At 32.0% G+C, this 16,156-nt stretch overlaps 1 long non-coding RNA gene across 1 annotated transcript in view; it reads right to left on the bottom strand.

Moving 5' to 3' along the window:
- LOC143047617 (uncharacterized) overlaps positions 1–15,802 on the bottom strand; it is a 102,700-nt gene extending 86,898 nt beyond the window's left edge. Inside the window, exon 1 of the long non-coding RNA XR_012969614.1 lies at positions 15,755–15,802. This is a non-coding gene — a long non-coding RNA (uncharacterized LOC143047617). The remainder of the gene's footprint in view (positions 1–15,754) is intronic.
- Between the last annotated feature and the right edge of the window lie 354 nt (positions 15,803–16,156).

Raw genomic sequence — 16,156 nt, 5'->3', positions numbered from 1 at the left:
AGAGCTGGATCTAAAGCAAAACCACTTCAGGACAACAAAAATCAGAGAAATAAAAAAAAACATAACGAAAACATTAACATGTCACGATATAGAAAATGAATGGAAATGGGGTTAGTGTCAAAGAGAACAATTAACCCATCCCAAATATACAAAACAACAAGGCATCACTATACACATACAGTCTGATTTAAAAAGTGTTATAATGAAACAGTACTGAAGAAATCCGTAACGAAACACTACTTACGAAATCAGTACTGAAACAGTATTGTCAAAATCAGTACTAAAACAGTACTGTCAAAATCAGTACTAAAACAGTACTGTCAAAATCAGTACTAAAACAGTACTGTCAAAATCAGTACTGAAACAGTACTGTCAAAATCAGTACTAAAACAGTACTGTCAAAATCAGTACTGAAACAGTACTGTCAAAATCAGTACTAAAACAGTATTGTCAAAATCAGTACTGAAACAGTACTGACAAAATCAGTACTGATTTCATTGAAAGTATAACATTATAAGTTTTCAGTCTTTCCTAACAGTACTGATATGCACGAGGGTAGAAATGTACCAAAAAAGTGTGGGTAAATTATTGGTAGTGTAGTTTATTATTTGCTTCGTACCAGCTCTTTAACATGTTCAAGTAAAATGAGGGTAGTATATTACTTAAATTAGGTAATGATTTTATGTTGTCAGGCATTATATGAAATTTAAGGTTGTTTTTACCAAATTTATTGAAATAATATGTTGGAATGACTTTCCAATTAGCAAATTCTTTTGCGGTTAATCGTTTAACCTATGAAATTTGTAATGCATTCAAAAGTAATCAATGTCTGTCATTTTTAGACCTCCATTTGTGTAATCTTTGGTAAGTGTTGAACGTTTTACCTTTTCTTGTTTATTATTCCATATAAAATTGTATATGTGTTTTTTAAAATCTTTTATGTACATTTGGGGTATTGAAACAACCGAAGCTAAAAAAGTAAGATTAGGTAAAATAAGCGACTTAACAACTGATATTCAACCTATCATTGTTAAATTTCTTTTTTCCCAATCAAGTATTAATTTTTTTGACTGTTTCATTGTTTTTTTTTCAAAATTTAATTTGTCACATTCACTTTTATTTAATCCAAAGTAAACACCTAGACTTTTAATTGGTTCCTTGCTCCAGTGTATATTTTCAATATTTTCTTTACAATGTTTAAGTCTACCCAACCATATACCTTCTGTTTTAGATTTATTCAGTTTTAAACCAGAAAGCGTTCCAAATATTTCTATTAGATTCAATACTTGGTGAATTTCATTTTTAGAATTGAGAAAGAGAGTTGTATCATCAGCTAATTGGGAAATTTTTAGACTATGTGTTTTTTCATCAAGTTTAATTTGAAATTCTTTAATGTTAGAATCTTGTCTTACTCTACAGGCCAAGATTTCAACTGCTATTACAAAAATAAGAGAACTTAACGGACATCCTTGTTTTATACCACGGTGAAGTCTACAGGTTTCTGAGATCCAGCCGTTATTAGATAGGCATCCTTTAGTATCATTATATAAAGTTTTTACCCATTTTAAGAAGGAAGGTGGTACTCCAAATTTTAATAGGGATTCATACATGAAGGGTCATTCTAAAGAATCGAAGGCTTTGGAAAAGTCTATGAACAATAAGATTCCTTCTATATTAAATTTTTCTGAGTAGTCTATTATATCTTGAATCTGGCGAATATTAAAACCTATGTACCGATTTTTAATATATCCATTCTGATCACTATGAATAATTTTGGACAACACTAGCTTTAATCGCTGCGCTAAGGCATAGGCCATAAGCTTAGTATCTACATTTAATAAAGTGATTGACCTATAGTTGTCTAATGATAATGGATCATTTTTTTATATAATAAGGAAATAACACCTATTTTTTGGAGTGTTGTCATTTCTTCTTTTTCATAGAATGTATTAAATACTTTTACTGCGGATTCTTTTATGTATGACCAAAAGGTACGATAAAATTCTACACTTAAACCATCTTGTCCAGGGGATTTATTTAGTTTCATATTAAATATAGCATTTGTACATTCTTCTACTGTTAGGTTGCCCCCCAATAGTTCACTCTCAGTATCGGATAGTGAGTGATCTATCTTTGTTTCACTTATCTGGATCTGGTTCAGTACTTTTATATAAATTTTGGTAATAGTTTTTCCCAAGAATAAGAATATCAGATGCATCTGTAACTATATTACCTTGATTATTTTTGAGGGCAGAAATAGTTTTCTTAGTTTGTCTTGATTTTTCAAGACCCAAAAAATATTTTGTGTTTTTTTTCCCCTTCTTCTGCCCATTTGACTCGGGTTCTGATTTGTGCACCTCTGGTTTCTTTTATATATAAATTTTGTAAGTTGTTTTCTACATTATTTATTTCTATTTTAGAATGTTCAGAATTACTTGATTTTTCGTATAAGAATTTAACTTATTTTCTAAATGTTTAATTTTATTTTTACTTTCAGCAGCCTTTTGTTTGCAGTATGTAATGGTTGCCTCCCTTACTTCAGTTTTCAGAATGTCCCAACTGACTCGAGGATCGTTATTCTTGGTGAGTATTATTTCTTTATGGGTGTCAATTAATTTAATTATTATTTCTTTGTATTTTGTATCATTCAGTATACTGTTATTTATCTTAAAGAATCCTTTGCCTTTATTTTGAGCTTTAAGTCTTATTTGATGACATATTAAGTTGTGATGAAGAGTCGGTCAATTCATTTGAATAGTTGTCCTCTAGGTAATTTTGCCGTCAACGGTTGTAGATTTATCCATCTCAATAACAAAAAGATTCTATTCTGAAACGCATGAAATATTTTTATTTAAGTTTAAAGAACGTACGTGTTTAAATGTTATTTTTATTTCAACTCTATCTATGAATTTATCTATTGCATAACAATGTCAAAGTAAATAAGAAATTTTAATTTTTAAGGCAACAAAAGATGAATGAAGGGCATTTCTATTCCTTTTCATTAAATTATATTTTATTCAGATTTAATTTAAATATACCGGCTAAGAAATATTAAAAACAAAGCTTAGATTTAACGAATTACAATGGTTGCAATATTTAGAGATACAAATATAAAAGTACTAACCTTTGAATTTAGTTGACTAAACAGAGTGAGATTGTAATATTTTAGGATCGTTTAAAAACCCTGAAATACTTCCTTTGTTTTGTAAGAAATTACCATTATTAAGACAACAAAAGTTAAATAAAGGACATTCTATTCCTTTTAATTTATGTTTTATACTCAAATTTGATTTTAATATGTATCTGCCTATGGAAACATTTTTTAACAAAAGAAAGGCGAAGACTCGAACAAATACAGTGGTCAAAATATTTAGAAATGACAATATAAAAGTACTCATCTTTGTTTTTAATTGCTTATAAAACAGAGTGTTATAGAAATATCAAGGATCGTTTAAAAACCCTAAAATACTTCCTTTGTTTCGTTTCTTATTTAAAGTTACTATATCCGTCCACTCTAGCCTTACGCCTACATTTGCTCTTTAATTATCAGTTGACAAGCCCATTATGTAAAGGGTCAAATAATAAGAAAAGATACCATCAATCTATATAATTTAATAGGGGCGTATGGGCTTACGGTCATTAATCTTTGCACTCATACTCGATCCAAATTCAGCCAATCAAAAAACTTAATTTGGTGTATCAAGCATATATATAGTACTCCTAGAACTAATCCATGTTTTATAACCTAGCTTCAGGCACCAATAGACCACTTTGAGTTTGAAACGGTCAATTTGATTGTAGTTGATCTTATAAGACGTAACACTAAATTATAAAGTGTTAGTCTGAAGATATCTGCATTTTCTACAATTTTCAAAGTTTGTATTAAGTTTAAACAACTCATAGCAAAGTTATTTCAAAGCTACATATATGAGGAAATGTAAGTCATTCCATCGGAAATTGTCGCCGCGTGAAACTCGAGTTGTATTTGTAAGTTACGTTGACAACAAAATTGGAAATATCTCTCACAACTTTAAGTTCGGGATGCATGTCAAAAGATATAGGAAGATGTGGTATGAGTGCCAATACGACAATGCTCCATTCAAGTCACAATTTATAAAAGTAAACCATTTCAGGTCATGGTACGGTCTTCAACACGGAGCCTTGGCTCACACCGAAAACCAAGCTATAAATAGCCCTACAAAATTTTACTAGTGTAAAACCATTCAAACGGAAGAAAAAAACAATATTCTCAAAAATGAAAGTTCAGATATAAAACAAAAATATAATGCGAATAGAATAAGATGGACATTTTACGCTAATCAGATACAAATTCAAAAGCGTCACAAAATAATCATAAAATCTAAACATAGACACAATCTACAATCAAACTAGTCTGTTTGGTAATTGATATGTTATAATATAATCTAATTAATTAATTTTTCTGCTTTCTTTTTGCTTTCATTTTGTTTGAACATAAATTCGAAGAACTGGTCGTAATGATGATTTCGAGCATATTTTATTGTTTTAGAAAATACATGTCATTTGACGAATAACTAAAGTACGAAAGTTGTTTCTCCTTGACAAAATATAAAACGGTTTGCCTAACCGGTTATTCACATAATCTTTTGATCGATTAACCCGTTAACGATAGTTAAGTTGAGGATAAAAAGCTGTATCTGTAGTACTCTATAAATGAACGCTTTGTCATTCCTGATAATTTTAGTTTTATTGATTAACAAAAACATGACAGTCCAACTTTCCCTGTGCTCAAGCCATAATATTACGTGCAGCTTGAAATGATTTCACAAAAGATAAGTTTAACTTATGCAGTGAGACAAAGAGATTCCACTGTACAAATTCCACAATAAAAGTCAAGATATGTCTGCGTACACACAAACATATAACATACCTCAATTACTGATTACAGATATACATGATTTTAAACCAGTCATTTTGGGCGCCCTTAAGTTTTTTATATTTTGTCTTGTGTACTGTTATTTGTCTGTTTATCTTTGTCATTGTTAGCTATGGTGTTGTTAGTTTAATTTCGATCTATGAGTTTGAATGTCCCTTTGGTATTTTTCGCCCTTTTTTATCGCTTGCTGTTTGGTGTGAGCCAAGGCACCGTTTTGAAGACCAAACTTTGACCTATAATGGTTTACTTTTATGAATTATGACTCGGATGAAGAGTTGTTTCATTGAAACTCATATCACATCTTTTTCTCTTTACATGTTTTCAATCTTTTCAAGAATTTCTAAGTTTTTTGGAATGATTACCAAATTTGCATAGATCTGACATTCTACTATAAACGTGCATACTGCATCACGGTTACTGAAGTCAGTTGTCAATTTTATTTAATATATAATTCTCAAAATAAAGACTTTGGTATGAGTATATAATGCTTTCCTTGTTCTCATATACATTTATACAGGGGACAAGTTGTTTTATATATATATTTAATTATTTTAGGAAATACATGTTATTTGGCGGATAATTAAACTACGATAATAATGTTTCTCCATAACAAAATATAAAACGGTTTACCTAACCGGTTATTGACATTATCTTCGATCCATTAACCGGTTTACCGATAGCTAAGTTGAAGCTAAAAAGCGGTATCTGTAGTACTCTATAAATGAACGTTTTTTTCATTACTGATAATTTTAGTTCAAATGATACAATACTATATCTACTATGACGTTTGTATAGTTCAGATTGAAAAAAAATAAAGGGAAATGCCTTTTAAGGTCTATAGATTTACCGAAAACATAACAGTCCAACTTGATTAAAAATTTCCAACAAACAATCAAATATTTACCTACATGTATTGTACCTTATATGTCCTCCAGGCTAATTTGTATTTAGGACCAAGAAATCATGCATGATGATGATGTACTAGTATATTGACAGTTGTTATCCATTCGTTTGATGTGTTCGAGCTTTTGAATTTGACATTTGATTAGGGACCGTCCGTTTTGAATTTTCATAGGCTTTCGGTATTTTTATGATTTTACTTTTTACTTCAGAATTGTTCATGTACATACACATCTTAGATTAAAGAAGAAGGATTGAAGGGCATATGACTTAACAGACATTAGGATACCACAGACTATAAGTCTCAATGCACTCTATTTTTGCTGGTAGGGCATTAACATATTGAATTTTCTAGTGTTTTTTTTATACATGTCATTTTGGGGATACAAACAGTGTTGATTTCTTGGAATGAACTAAAAGACTGAGAATTTGGTACCAAAATAGTTAATTGCTGATATATTAATCTAAACTTACAGAATAAAAACAAATCTTGAAAATATTGGGCTCCTATCTCGTGTTTTTATTACTGTATACACGAAAACTTTCGTGACATTTTATGTGGTATATTGCCGTTGCTTTTTTAGAACTCATAGGATATTCAAATTCATAAGTCGAAGACAATCTGACAACGCTATGACAAAAAAAGACAAAAAAGAAAAAAGATCAGTCTAAAAACACATACCGACTGAGCAAATAATTTTAATAAATCCCGTTGACATGCAATATAGTTAACTGTTTACGTCCACTTCATTTGCACTTTGGCAAATAGTTATGTCAAGGGCATTCAAACAACATCTCCTTACTTTTATATATATCGGTAAAAGTGAGTGTATTTTGTGTTTTTTTGTCTTAATGATTAAATCACCTCACGTGAATATACTGGAAAACACGTGTAATGTTTTATAATGTTTATTTGAATTATTTTGAAATATTTGAAAAGCAAAACATTTTTACACTATCAAACTGATAAATTCAATAGAGTGATAAACTATTTATATACAAATGCAATAAACCCATCAATGAGTTCCTTCCCAAAAGTTAAATTGAAAGAATCAGATATAAAAAAATACCGCAAATTGCATTATACTTTTATTTAGATAAAATGATTCATTTCAATATGTTGGGTGCGCTCTTACCTGATGAAGGGAACTGAAGGTGAGAGCGCCAATCCTTCTATTATTCTGGTAGGCAATGGTGGTCACGCCAATGGACTGTTACAATTAACAGTGCCGACGGAGGAGAACCCATGACTGATATAGTCTTGCACCTCTAAAAGGTGTAATTTCTTCTGGCTTTGAAGAGATTATTTTGGAACGGATCTTCTTATCTTCATTCATTCTCTTTATTCTTTTAAACTCTCTTTCAATCTTCAATTTTTTATCACTCTCTATATTTCAAATTATCTCACTCTTTCTCTTTCTCTCAATCTTTCAATATTTCATTTTTTTCTTTTTCACAAACTGATTTTTTTCCTCGCACATTCTCTTTTACTTTCTCTCATATGCTCTTTCTTACTTTCTCTCCCATACTCTTTCTTACTTTCTCTATCACACTTTTTCTTACTTTCTCTCACTCCAACAGTGTGAGTGTTAATGTCTGTGAGATATGTGAGAGAGAGAGTTTGTGTGTGTGGGGAAGAAGTGGGTGTGTGTGTGTTTTTGAGGGGGAGTGTATGTGTGTGTGTGGGAGCGTGTGTGTGTGTAGGAGAGTATATGTGTGTGGGAGAGAGACTGGGCGTGTGGCAGAGTGTGTTTAGGAGAGACTATGTGTGTGAAGATAGAGTGTTAGGGGAGATAGCGTGTGTGTGTGTGTGTGTGTGAGAGGAGAAAGTGTGTGTGTGTGAGAGGAGAAAGTGTGTGTGTGTGAGGGAGGGAGGGAGAGAGGACAGAGAGTGTGAAGGGAAAGGGATAGAAAAGTGTGTAGGAGTGAGAGTAGGTGTGACAGTAGGAGAGAGGGTGGGAGTAGGAGAGAGAGAGTGAGAGACTGTGATTATGGGTGAGAGTAGGAGAGAGCAGTGAAAGAAAACAGTGTAGTGACAGTACGCAGGACGACGGACGACGGACGCCAAGTGATGAGGAAAGCTCACTTGGTCCTTCGGGCCAGGTGAGCTAAAAAGAAAGTACAGATATTAAACAAAAATATTATGCGAATAGAACAAAATTGACAATGTACGCTAATCAGATAAAAATTCAAAAGCATCACAAAATAATCATAAAATCTATACAAATGTCTGCACCTGTCCTAAGTCAGGAATGTGATGTACAGTAGTTGTCGTTTGTTTATGTAATTTATACGTGTTTGTCGTTTTTTTTTATATAGATTAGACCGTTGGTTTTCCCGTTTGAATGGTTTGACACAAGTAATTGTGTTCCCTTTATAGCTTGTTGTTCGGTGTGTGCCACGGCTCCGTGTTGAAGGCCGTACATTGACCTATAATGGTTTACTTTTATAAATTGTTATTTGGATGGAAGGTTGTGTCATTGGCACTAACACCCCATCTTCCTATATCTATAGCCACAATCTACAATCAAACTAGTCTGTTTGGTAATTTATCTGTTATAATATATTTGAATTATTTAATTGTTTTTCTTTCTTTTTGCTTTCATTTTGTTTGTACATAAACTCGAAGAACTGGTCGTAATGATGATTTCGAGCATATTTTATTATTTTAAGAAGTACATGTTATTTGGCGAATAACTATAGTACGAAAATGTTTCTCCTTAACAAAATATAACACGGTTTGCCTAACCGGTTATTCACATTATCTTTCTACCGATTAACCCGTAATGATAGTTAAGTTGAGGCTAAAAAGCTGTTTCTGTAGTACTCTATAAATGAACGCTTTGTCATTCCTGATAGTTTTAGTTTTAATGATACAATACTACTGTATCTACTATGACATCTGTAAAGTTCAGATTGAGAAGATTTAAAGGAGATGCTTTTTTAGTGTTGAAGTCAGCAGATTTACCAAAAACATAACAGTCCAACTTTCCCTGTGCACAAGCCTTAATATGACGTGAAGCTGAAATGATTTCACAAAACATAAGTTTAACTGATTCAGAGAGACAAAGAGATTCCACTGTACAAATTCCACAACAAAATACAAGTCAAGCTATGTCTGCGTACACACAAACATATAACCTACCTCAATTACTGATTACAGATAGACATGATTTTAAACAAGTCATTTTGGGTGCCCTTAAGTTTTTTATATTGTGTCTTGTGTACTATTATTTGTCTGTTTGTCTTTGTCATTGTTAGCTATGGTGTTGTCAGTTTAGTTTCAATCTATGAGTTTGACTGTCCCTTTGGTATCTTTCGCCCTCTTTTATCGCTTGCTATTTGGTGTGAGCCAAGGCACCGTTTTGAAGACCAAACTTTGACCTATAATGGTTTACTTTGATAAATTATGACTTGGATGAAGAGTTGTTTCATCGAAACTCATATTACATCTTTTTCTCTTTACATGTTTTCAATCTTTTCAAGAAGTTGTTTGGAATGATTACCAAATTTGCATAGATCTGATATTCTACTATAAACGTACATATAATGGTTTACTTTTATAAATTGTTATTTGGATGGAAAGTTGTCTCATTGGCACTCACACCACATCTTCCTATATCTATATACTGCATCACGGTTACTGGAGTCAGTTGTCAATTTTAAAGTTGTTAATATATAATTATCATAATAAATAGTTTGGTATGGGTATATAATGCTTTCCTTGTGTTCATATACATTTATACCCTTCCGGAGCACCTGAGATCACCCCTAGTTTTTTGGTGGGGTTCGTGTTGTTTATTCTTTAGTTTTCTATATTGTGTCGTGTGTGCTGTTGTTTGTTTGTCTTTTTCATTTTTAGCCATGGCGTTGTCAGTTTGTTTTAGATTTATGAGTTTGACTGTCCCTTTGGTATCTTTCGTCCCTCTTTTATACAGGGGACAAGTTGTTTACACATGACATAGGTCTTCTGTTTCGGTTCTACACTTTAGACAAACCAGCTCTACATCTGTCTGTTTAAAACTATGTCTATAAGCTTATAATATATATGTTCCTGTTAACATGCGGCTTTTTTATAATTGCTTTACTGATACATGAGACAGATGAGGAAACTGAAAGCGAAATAGGATATGTGACCCCTATTCCTAAGTTTGAAATTGCTTAATTCCGTAGAGGTGATTTTTCTTCACCTTCTAGGCATCGTTTGCTAGTCCGGTGTTCGTTTATTGCTAGTATGTAGTATCAACGACAAAACTTTTTTTCAGCAATTGTTAAATTCACAATTGATCATAAACTACATCTTTGCGTCTGTGTTTGATTTATGTGTATGTATATTGTGCCTGATATCCATATGATGAAATCATAATCTTTCAATCAGTTTAATTGAAGTCTGGAGCTGGCATGTTAGTTAACTGCTAGTAGTCTGTTGTTATTTATGTATTATTGTCATTTTGTTTATTTTCTTTAGTTACATTTTCTGACATCAGACTCGGACTTCTCTTGAATTGAATTTCAAATGTGCGTATTGTTATGCATTTACTTTTCTCATTGGCTAGAGGTATAGGGGGAGGGTTGAGATCTCATAAACATGTTTAACCCCGCCGCATTTTTGCGCCTGTCCCAAGTCAGGAGCCTCTGGCCTTTGTTAGTCTTGTATTTTTTTAATTTTAGTTTCTTGTGTACAATTCGGAAATTAGTATGGCGTTCATTATCACTGAACTAGTATATATTTGTTTAGGGGCCAGCTGAAGGACGCCTCCAGGTGCGGAAATGTCTCGCTACATTGAAGACCTGTTAGTGACCTTCTGCTGTTGTTTTTTCTATGGTCGGGTTGTTGTCTCTTTGACACATTCCCCATTTTCATTCTCAATTTTATGTTTAGATTTTTCAGTCAGTTGTGTATCTGTGATATTTTGTACACAGTTCTAGCTTCTAGATCCAAAGTGTATTCACATTAATGTATCATGTATGTTTTTGTTGTTCATCTGAATAAGTCAATATACTGGAATTATAAACAACTGTCATACAAAAAATTAGAATAACAAAAATATCAAAATTTCGAGGGAAATTCAAAACGAAACATCCCTAAGAAAAGGGCAAAATCAAGAGCTCAAACACCTCAAACGAATGGATAACAACTGTCATATACCTGATTTGGTACAGGCTTTTTTGTATGTAGAAAATAGTAGATTAAACCTGGCTTTATAGCTAGCTTAATCTCTCACTTGAATGACAGTCGCACAAAATTCCATAATAATTGACAACGATGTGTCAGCAAAACAAGAAGGCATAATATGTAAAAATGTCAAAAATTGGGATGCAGCAGTCAACATTGTGTTAAAATCTTAATATGATTCTATAAACATGAGGGTTTTCGTATAATTGCTTTTCTGATACATGAGACAGATGAGAAAAAAGAAGGCGAAACAGGATATGTGATCCCTATTCCTAAGTTTGAAATTCACCTTATAAGCATAGTTTGCTAGTCCATCGTTTGTTGCTATTATGTAGTATCAACGATAAAACCTTATGGATATTAAAAAAATAGACTAACCAGTATAAGTAATAATTTACAAGGAAAAGGAAAAGAATACTGTAATACATTACTAAGATGAAAAACAACGTCAGTACCTAGAATCATTTATTCAAGACCATCGTGTATTATTTGTGAAGGTGATACGGAATATTCATTTACCAGGTCTTTATATCTTCCGATGTACTCTTTTTTTTGTAGAAAAAGGACGATACGTATTTTGACATATCCCTGGTTAATCATCTTTCTGCTCAGACACTGATCGAACTTAATGGAATATTCAAAACGGAAGGTCCTCTATTAAGTGGCAAAGTCCTAAACTCAAAAACATCAACAAAAGGAAAAACAAATGTAATATTTATGATTAACTGTCATACATTTGGGAGTTAAGGCTAGCATCTAAACCCGGTTGAATCCATTATTTTCTTCTGAAATTCCTGTACCTAGTTAAGAATATGGCACTTGTTTGTCATTTGTTCCATTTATTGACAATTGATTTTGTTTGGTTTGTTATGGCCTTCATCTATTAGATTTGCAATTTGGTTCGATATTTTTTATCTACTTTTGTATGTAATACATGAATATTCGATCACCTCTTAAATTCAAAATCATAAACGGCGTATGATCAATATTTAAAAAAATGAAAAATAACTGCTAATCATCAAATAGCAACATTCCAGCAGCAGCAGTACGTATCTCCCAACTGATACGATATTCCCGTGCTTGTATTTCCTATCATGATGTTATTGATAGAGGGTTGCTGCTACATGTAACAAGGAAGCTATTAAACCAAGAGTTCCAAACGGTGAAGATGAAATCATCCCTTCGTAAATTTTACGGACGCCATCACGAGTTGGTTGGCCGTTATTGAATATCCGTTTCAAAGATGATATCGGACATGTTTCTTACGTCGTTACTTTCCCTTCACTTTCATGAATGTGACCTGCCGAATTAGACTATTTACAGGATTTGTTATAATATGAGCAACACGACGGGTGCTACATGTGGTGCAGGATCTGCTTACCCTTCCGGAGCACCTGAGATCACCCCTAGTTTTTGGTGGGGTTCGTGTTGCTTATTCTTTAGTTTTCTATGTTGTGTCTTGTGTACTATTGTTTGTCTGATTGTCTTTTTCATTTTTAGCCATGGCTTTGTCAGTTTATTTTCGATTTATGAGTTTGACTGTCTCTCTGGCATCTGTTGTCCAACTACAACATAATGAATGAGTAATGATTTTAATAGTCAAGTTAATGGCAGAATTGTTTAGTAGAATGAATGAAATACATCTTTGAAAGAAGGGGAAATGATACCAAAGGTATATTCAAACTCATTAGTCTAAAAAAAACTGTCAATATAGTAGCAAACGAAAACCAACGAAAATACAAACAAAAGTACATAAAACACACATAGGAAAATTAATACTGAGGAAGATGAATCCTAGGTTGGTTCTCTCCATGAATATCTAGTATGCTAATAGTATTGTGATGAATTTCAATAACGGCCGGGTACCAGTCTAGATGAATCCTACCATACACCAAGAGTGATCTACGAAAGAGTAAACAGATCCTGATCCATATGTTTTCATTCATTGTATAAGATAGTTTATACATAAAGTTTAAATTTGATAATCAATAGTCAAACATTTGGCGTTTCACTGCGTCTTTAAACCATAGTATTTTAGAAGTTCCTTTCTCGTGTATTTGGTATAGTCCTTTACATCTATAAAATAGAAGCATAACAATGCTTCTAAACTACAAGAAACAATGGCCGTTTCATAATCATACTATACAACTGTTATAGTATGTTTTTATATTGTTTGTTATGAATAATGTGTCCTTCAAATTTCCCAATCTTTACAAAACTAAAGCAGAAACCATCAAAATATGATATGATTTTCTATTGTACTGGTGAACCTATAAAACAAGAGTTTCAACATGTTGGTCAGAAGTTTGTGAATCGAAATTTAAAAAATCGTATTAACATGCAGAAATCAATCGAAACCAATTTTAAACAATTGTCTTTTGAACAACATACTATGATGACTTCACAGATTATCAAAATTCAGAACTATAATATGCAAGAATGTATAAAAACCGAGTTTGAAGTATATATATATATATGAACCTTATTTCTTTTTTTTATTTCATTTTTAAATTTACAGAGAGCTGAACAAAATGGGTTTAATTGATAAAAAAAAGTCATCGGAAATGATTAATGATAATGAATACAAACCTCTAAAACTATCCAGCTCTGCCATCACTTAAATAACATGTGCACTGATATATTTTACCGTTGTAATAACAGGAACTTCTTAAGCTATGTTTAGGAGAGTTTCGACAATATCTTGCACAATGACGCTCCCAGGCGCTTGTGCAACGTGATTCTACATTTATAATTGAAAAGAATGTAAATCTATTTTGAATATGATCCTTATGCATGAACTGCATAATAGTTATCAAAGCTATAAAGAGGGACGAAAGATACCTCTGGGACAGGATAAGCTAATATATTTCTGTGTCATAATTTCATTCGTAAAGTTTATTTAAAACAGACCTTACATTTTAATCTACTTTAAGAATCGACGAGTATCTATTGACTGGATAGTACGAAAAATAACATGTAAGTTTTGCTCTACAACTTTGTTTACAAATTGTTATTGAATTGTATCTTAATAATTGCGTCATTTTTGTTTAATTCATGAGGAGAAAAAAATAATGGTAAATCTTTTTTACGCCTTCCTGAAAAGGTAGTGGTTTTGGTTTTTTACTTTAAGACAAAGAACAATACACATTTATATTTCTTGTATCAATTAAAATGTTAGATTCAATAGACCTGCAATATTTTTATTTCAGAAGGTTGCACACAATATCACCAGCGGACGGGGATTTCGGTGAGATATATAGTAACTAAGTAAGAAGGTCAATATTTGGATAATGTGGGATCTGCTGTTGCTCAAATGAAAATATGTCTAGAATTCTAAAAATTAAGGCCAGTTGTTTCTTTTTATAACCGGTTCAACCCACCATTTTTTTTTATTAAAATGTCCTGTACCAAGTCAGGATAATGGCCATTGTTATATTATAGTTCGTTTCTGTATGTGTTACATTTTAATGTTGTGTTTCTGTTGCTCGTAGTTCTCCTCTTATATTTGATGTGTTTCAGGTTTAGTTTGTAACCAGGATTTTTTTCTTCTCAAATGGTGGTAAAATTGTCAAGTGTATCAATAATTCGAATTTAGAGATATTTACCACAATTCGTCATAAGAACAAGTAGAAGTAAAATCGCAACAGAATTGTACCTTGTCATCTTTCATACAAACTGTAATATATGAAAGGGAAAAAACGCGTGTAGTACAATATTTGAAAAAAAAACAACGATGTTATTTTTGTGAAGCTGACACTTTGCGGGCAATCAAACTCATAAGTTTAAAAAGGACGAAGAACATTCTTGCTGGTAAAAAAAACAAGTTGAAAAACGCAAAAAACACTATTGCCGAAATAGAATTGAAAAATGACGAAGAACACCCTTGCTAAAAGAAAAGACAGACTACAATATCATTAAACACTTAAAAAAGAGATTGAGCTAAAACAAATTTGGTAATTAAAAAAGATCGTTATCAGTTCCTGTTCTTCATTAATCTTGTTAATCAATGTAAACATACAATAAGTGATTTCAGTTAAAACATTAGCCATCAGTTAACTGAGATTTTCGACAAAAAAGGTGCAACAATGTTGAAAAAAGGAATTTGGTATAACCAATGAGTCAACTCTTCACAGAAAACCAAGTTTGAAATAAAGATATGAAAGCGGGTTTGGGAGCATAACAATACATTGACAATCAGAAAAAACACCGACGAAAAAAATATTGCAATAGAATAGCAACTCAGATATACAATACAAAGCAACATCAATAAATGTAAAACGTCTTAGGATTGATTGATGTATTGTTGGTGTTTTACCGCAACTTTAAAGCACAACTTTTGGTCTATTTCATGACGGTCAGATTTTATGGGTCGGTGAGGCTGGAGTGCGCGGAGAAAATCACCTTTCTCAAACTTTCTATCCTAGTCAACAAATATTGGAGACGAGTACACCTGCACGAGCGGAGTTCGAACTCACAGCATCAGTATTGACCGGCTACTGATTGCAGTAGTAGAATTATTTAGACCACTTCGCCTTCGAAGCCCGATTCATATTAGAAAAAAAGTGTCTGTTTTTTTAGGAAGATATAAGCTTTGTGTACAAATAACATTTATAAGGGCATAGAAAATATACTCTGTTTATATTTCTTGATAAAAGGTTTTCCGCCATTATATACTATTCTTACTTCAATGTTAAGCGTAATATTATAAATAACTTCTACAATTTAAGGCATTAAATTAATATAAGGAAAATTTTATGACTTACCTTTAATTAAATGTTGACAAAACAAAACAACAAAGCTTACTGACAATGTAATATAAACACATCTTTATTTATATGTTAAAAATGCGTAGATTATTATACGCAACTTTTTCATAACCTTTTTGATGTAAAACAAAAACAAGGTCAATAATGTTTTAGAATAATAACAAGAATAGTTATGCTAGTGTAAAAATTAAATGATTTATATGTTTATATGATAAGCAAACACATAATTACATTTTAGTTTCTGTGTTGTTAGTACATTTCTGTTTTGTTAGCACATTTAATGTGTTACAGTCCAAGTATTCACTGATCACATCGAAACAGCAATACCCATGCTGAAATAAATAATCATTTCCTGATGGGAAAAAAAGCACGACCTATTACAACAAGTTACTATGTATT

Source organism: Mytilus galloprovincialis, chromosome 10 (assembly GCF_965363235.1).
Source record: "Mytilus galloprovincialis chromosome 10, xbMytGall1.hap1.1, whole genome shotgun sequence".
Classification (NCBI taxonomy): domain Eukaryota; kingdom Metazoa; phylum Mollusca; class Bivalvia; order Mytilida; family Mytilidae; genus Mytilus; species Mytilus galloprovincialis.
The sequence above is the reverse complement of the archived record's forward strand: the minus strand, read 5'-3'. Positions and strand labels throughout refer to the sequence as shown.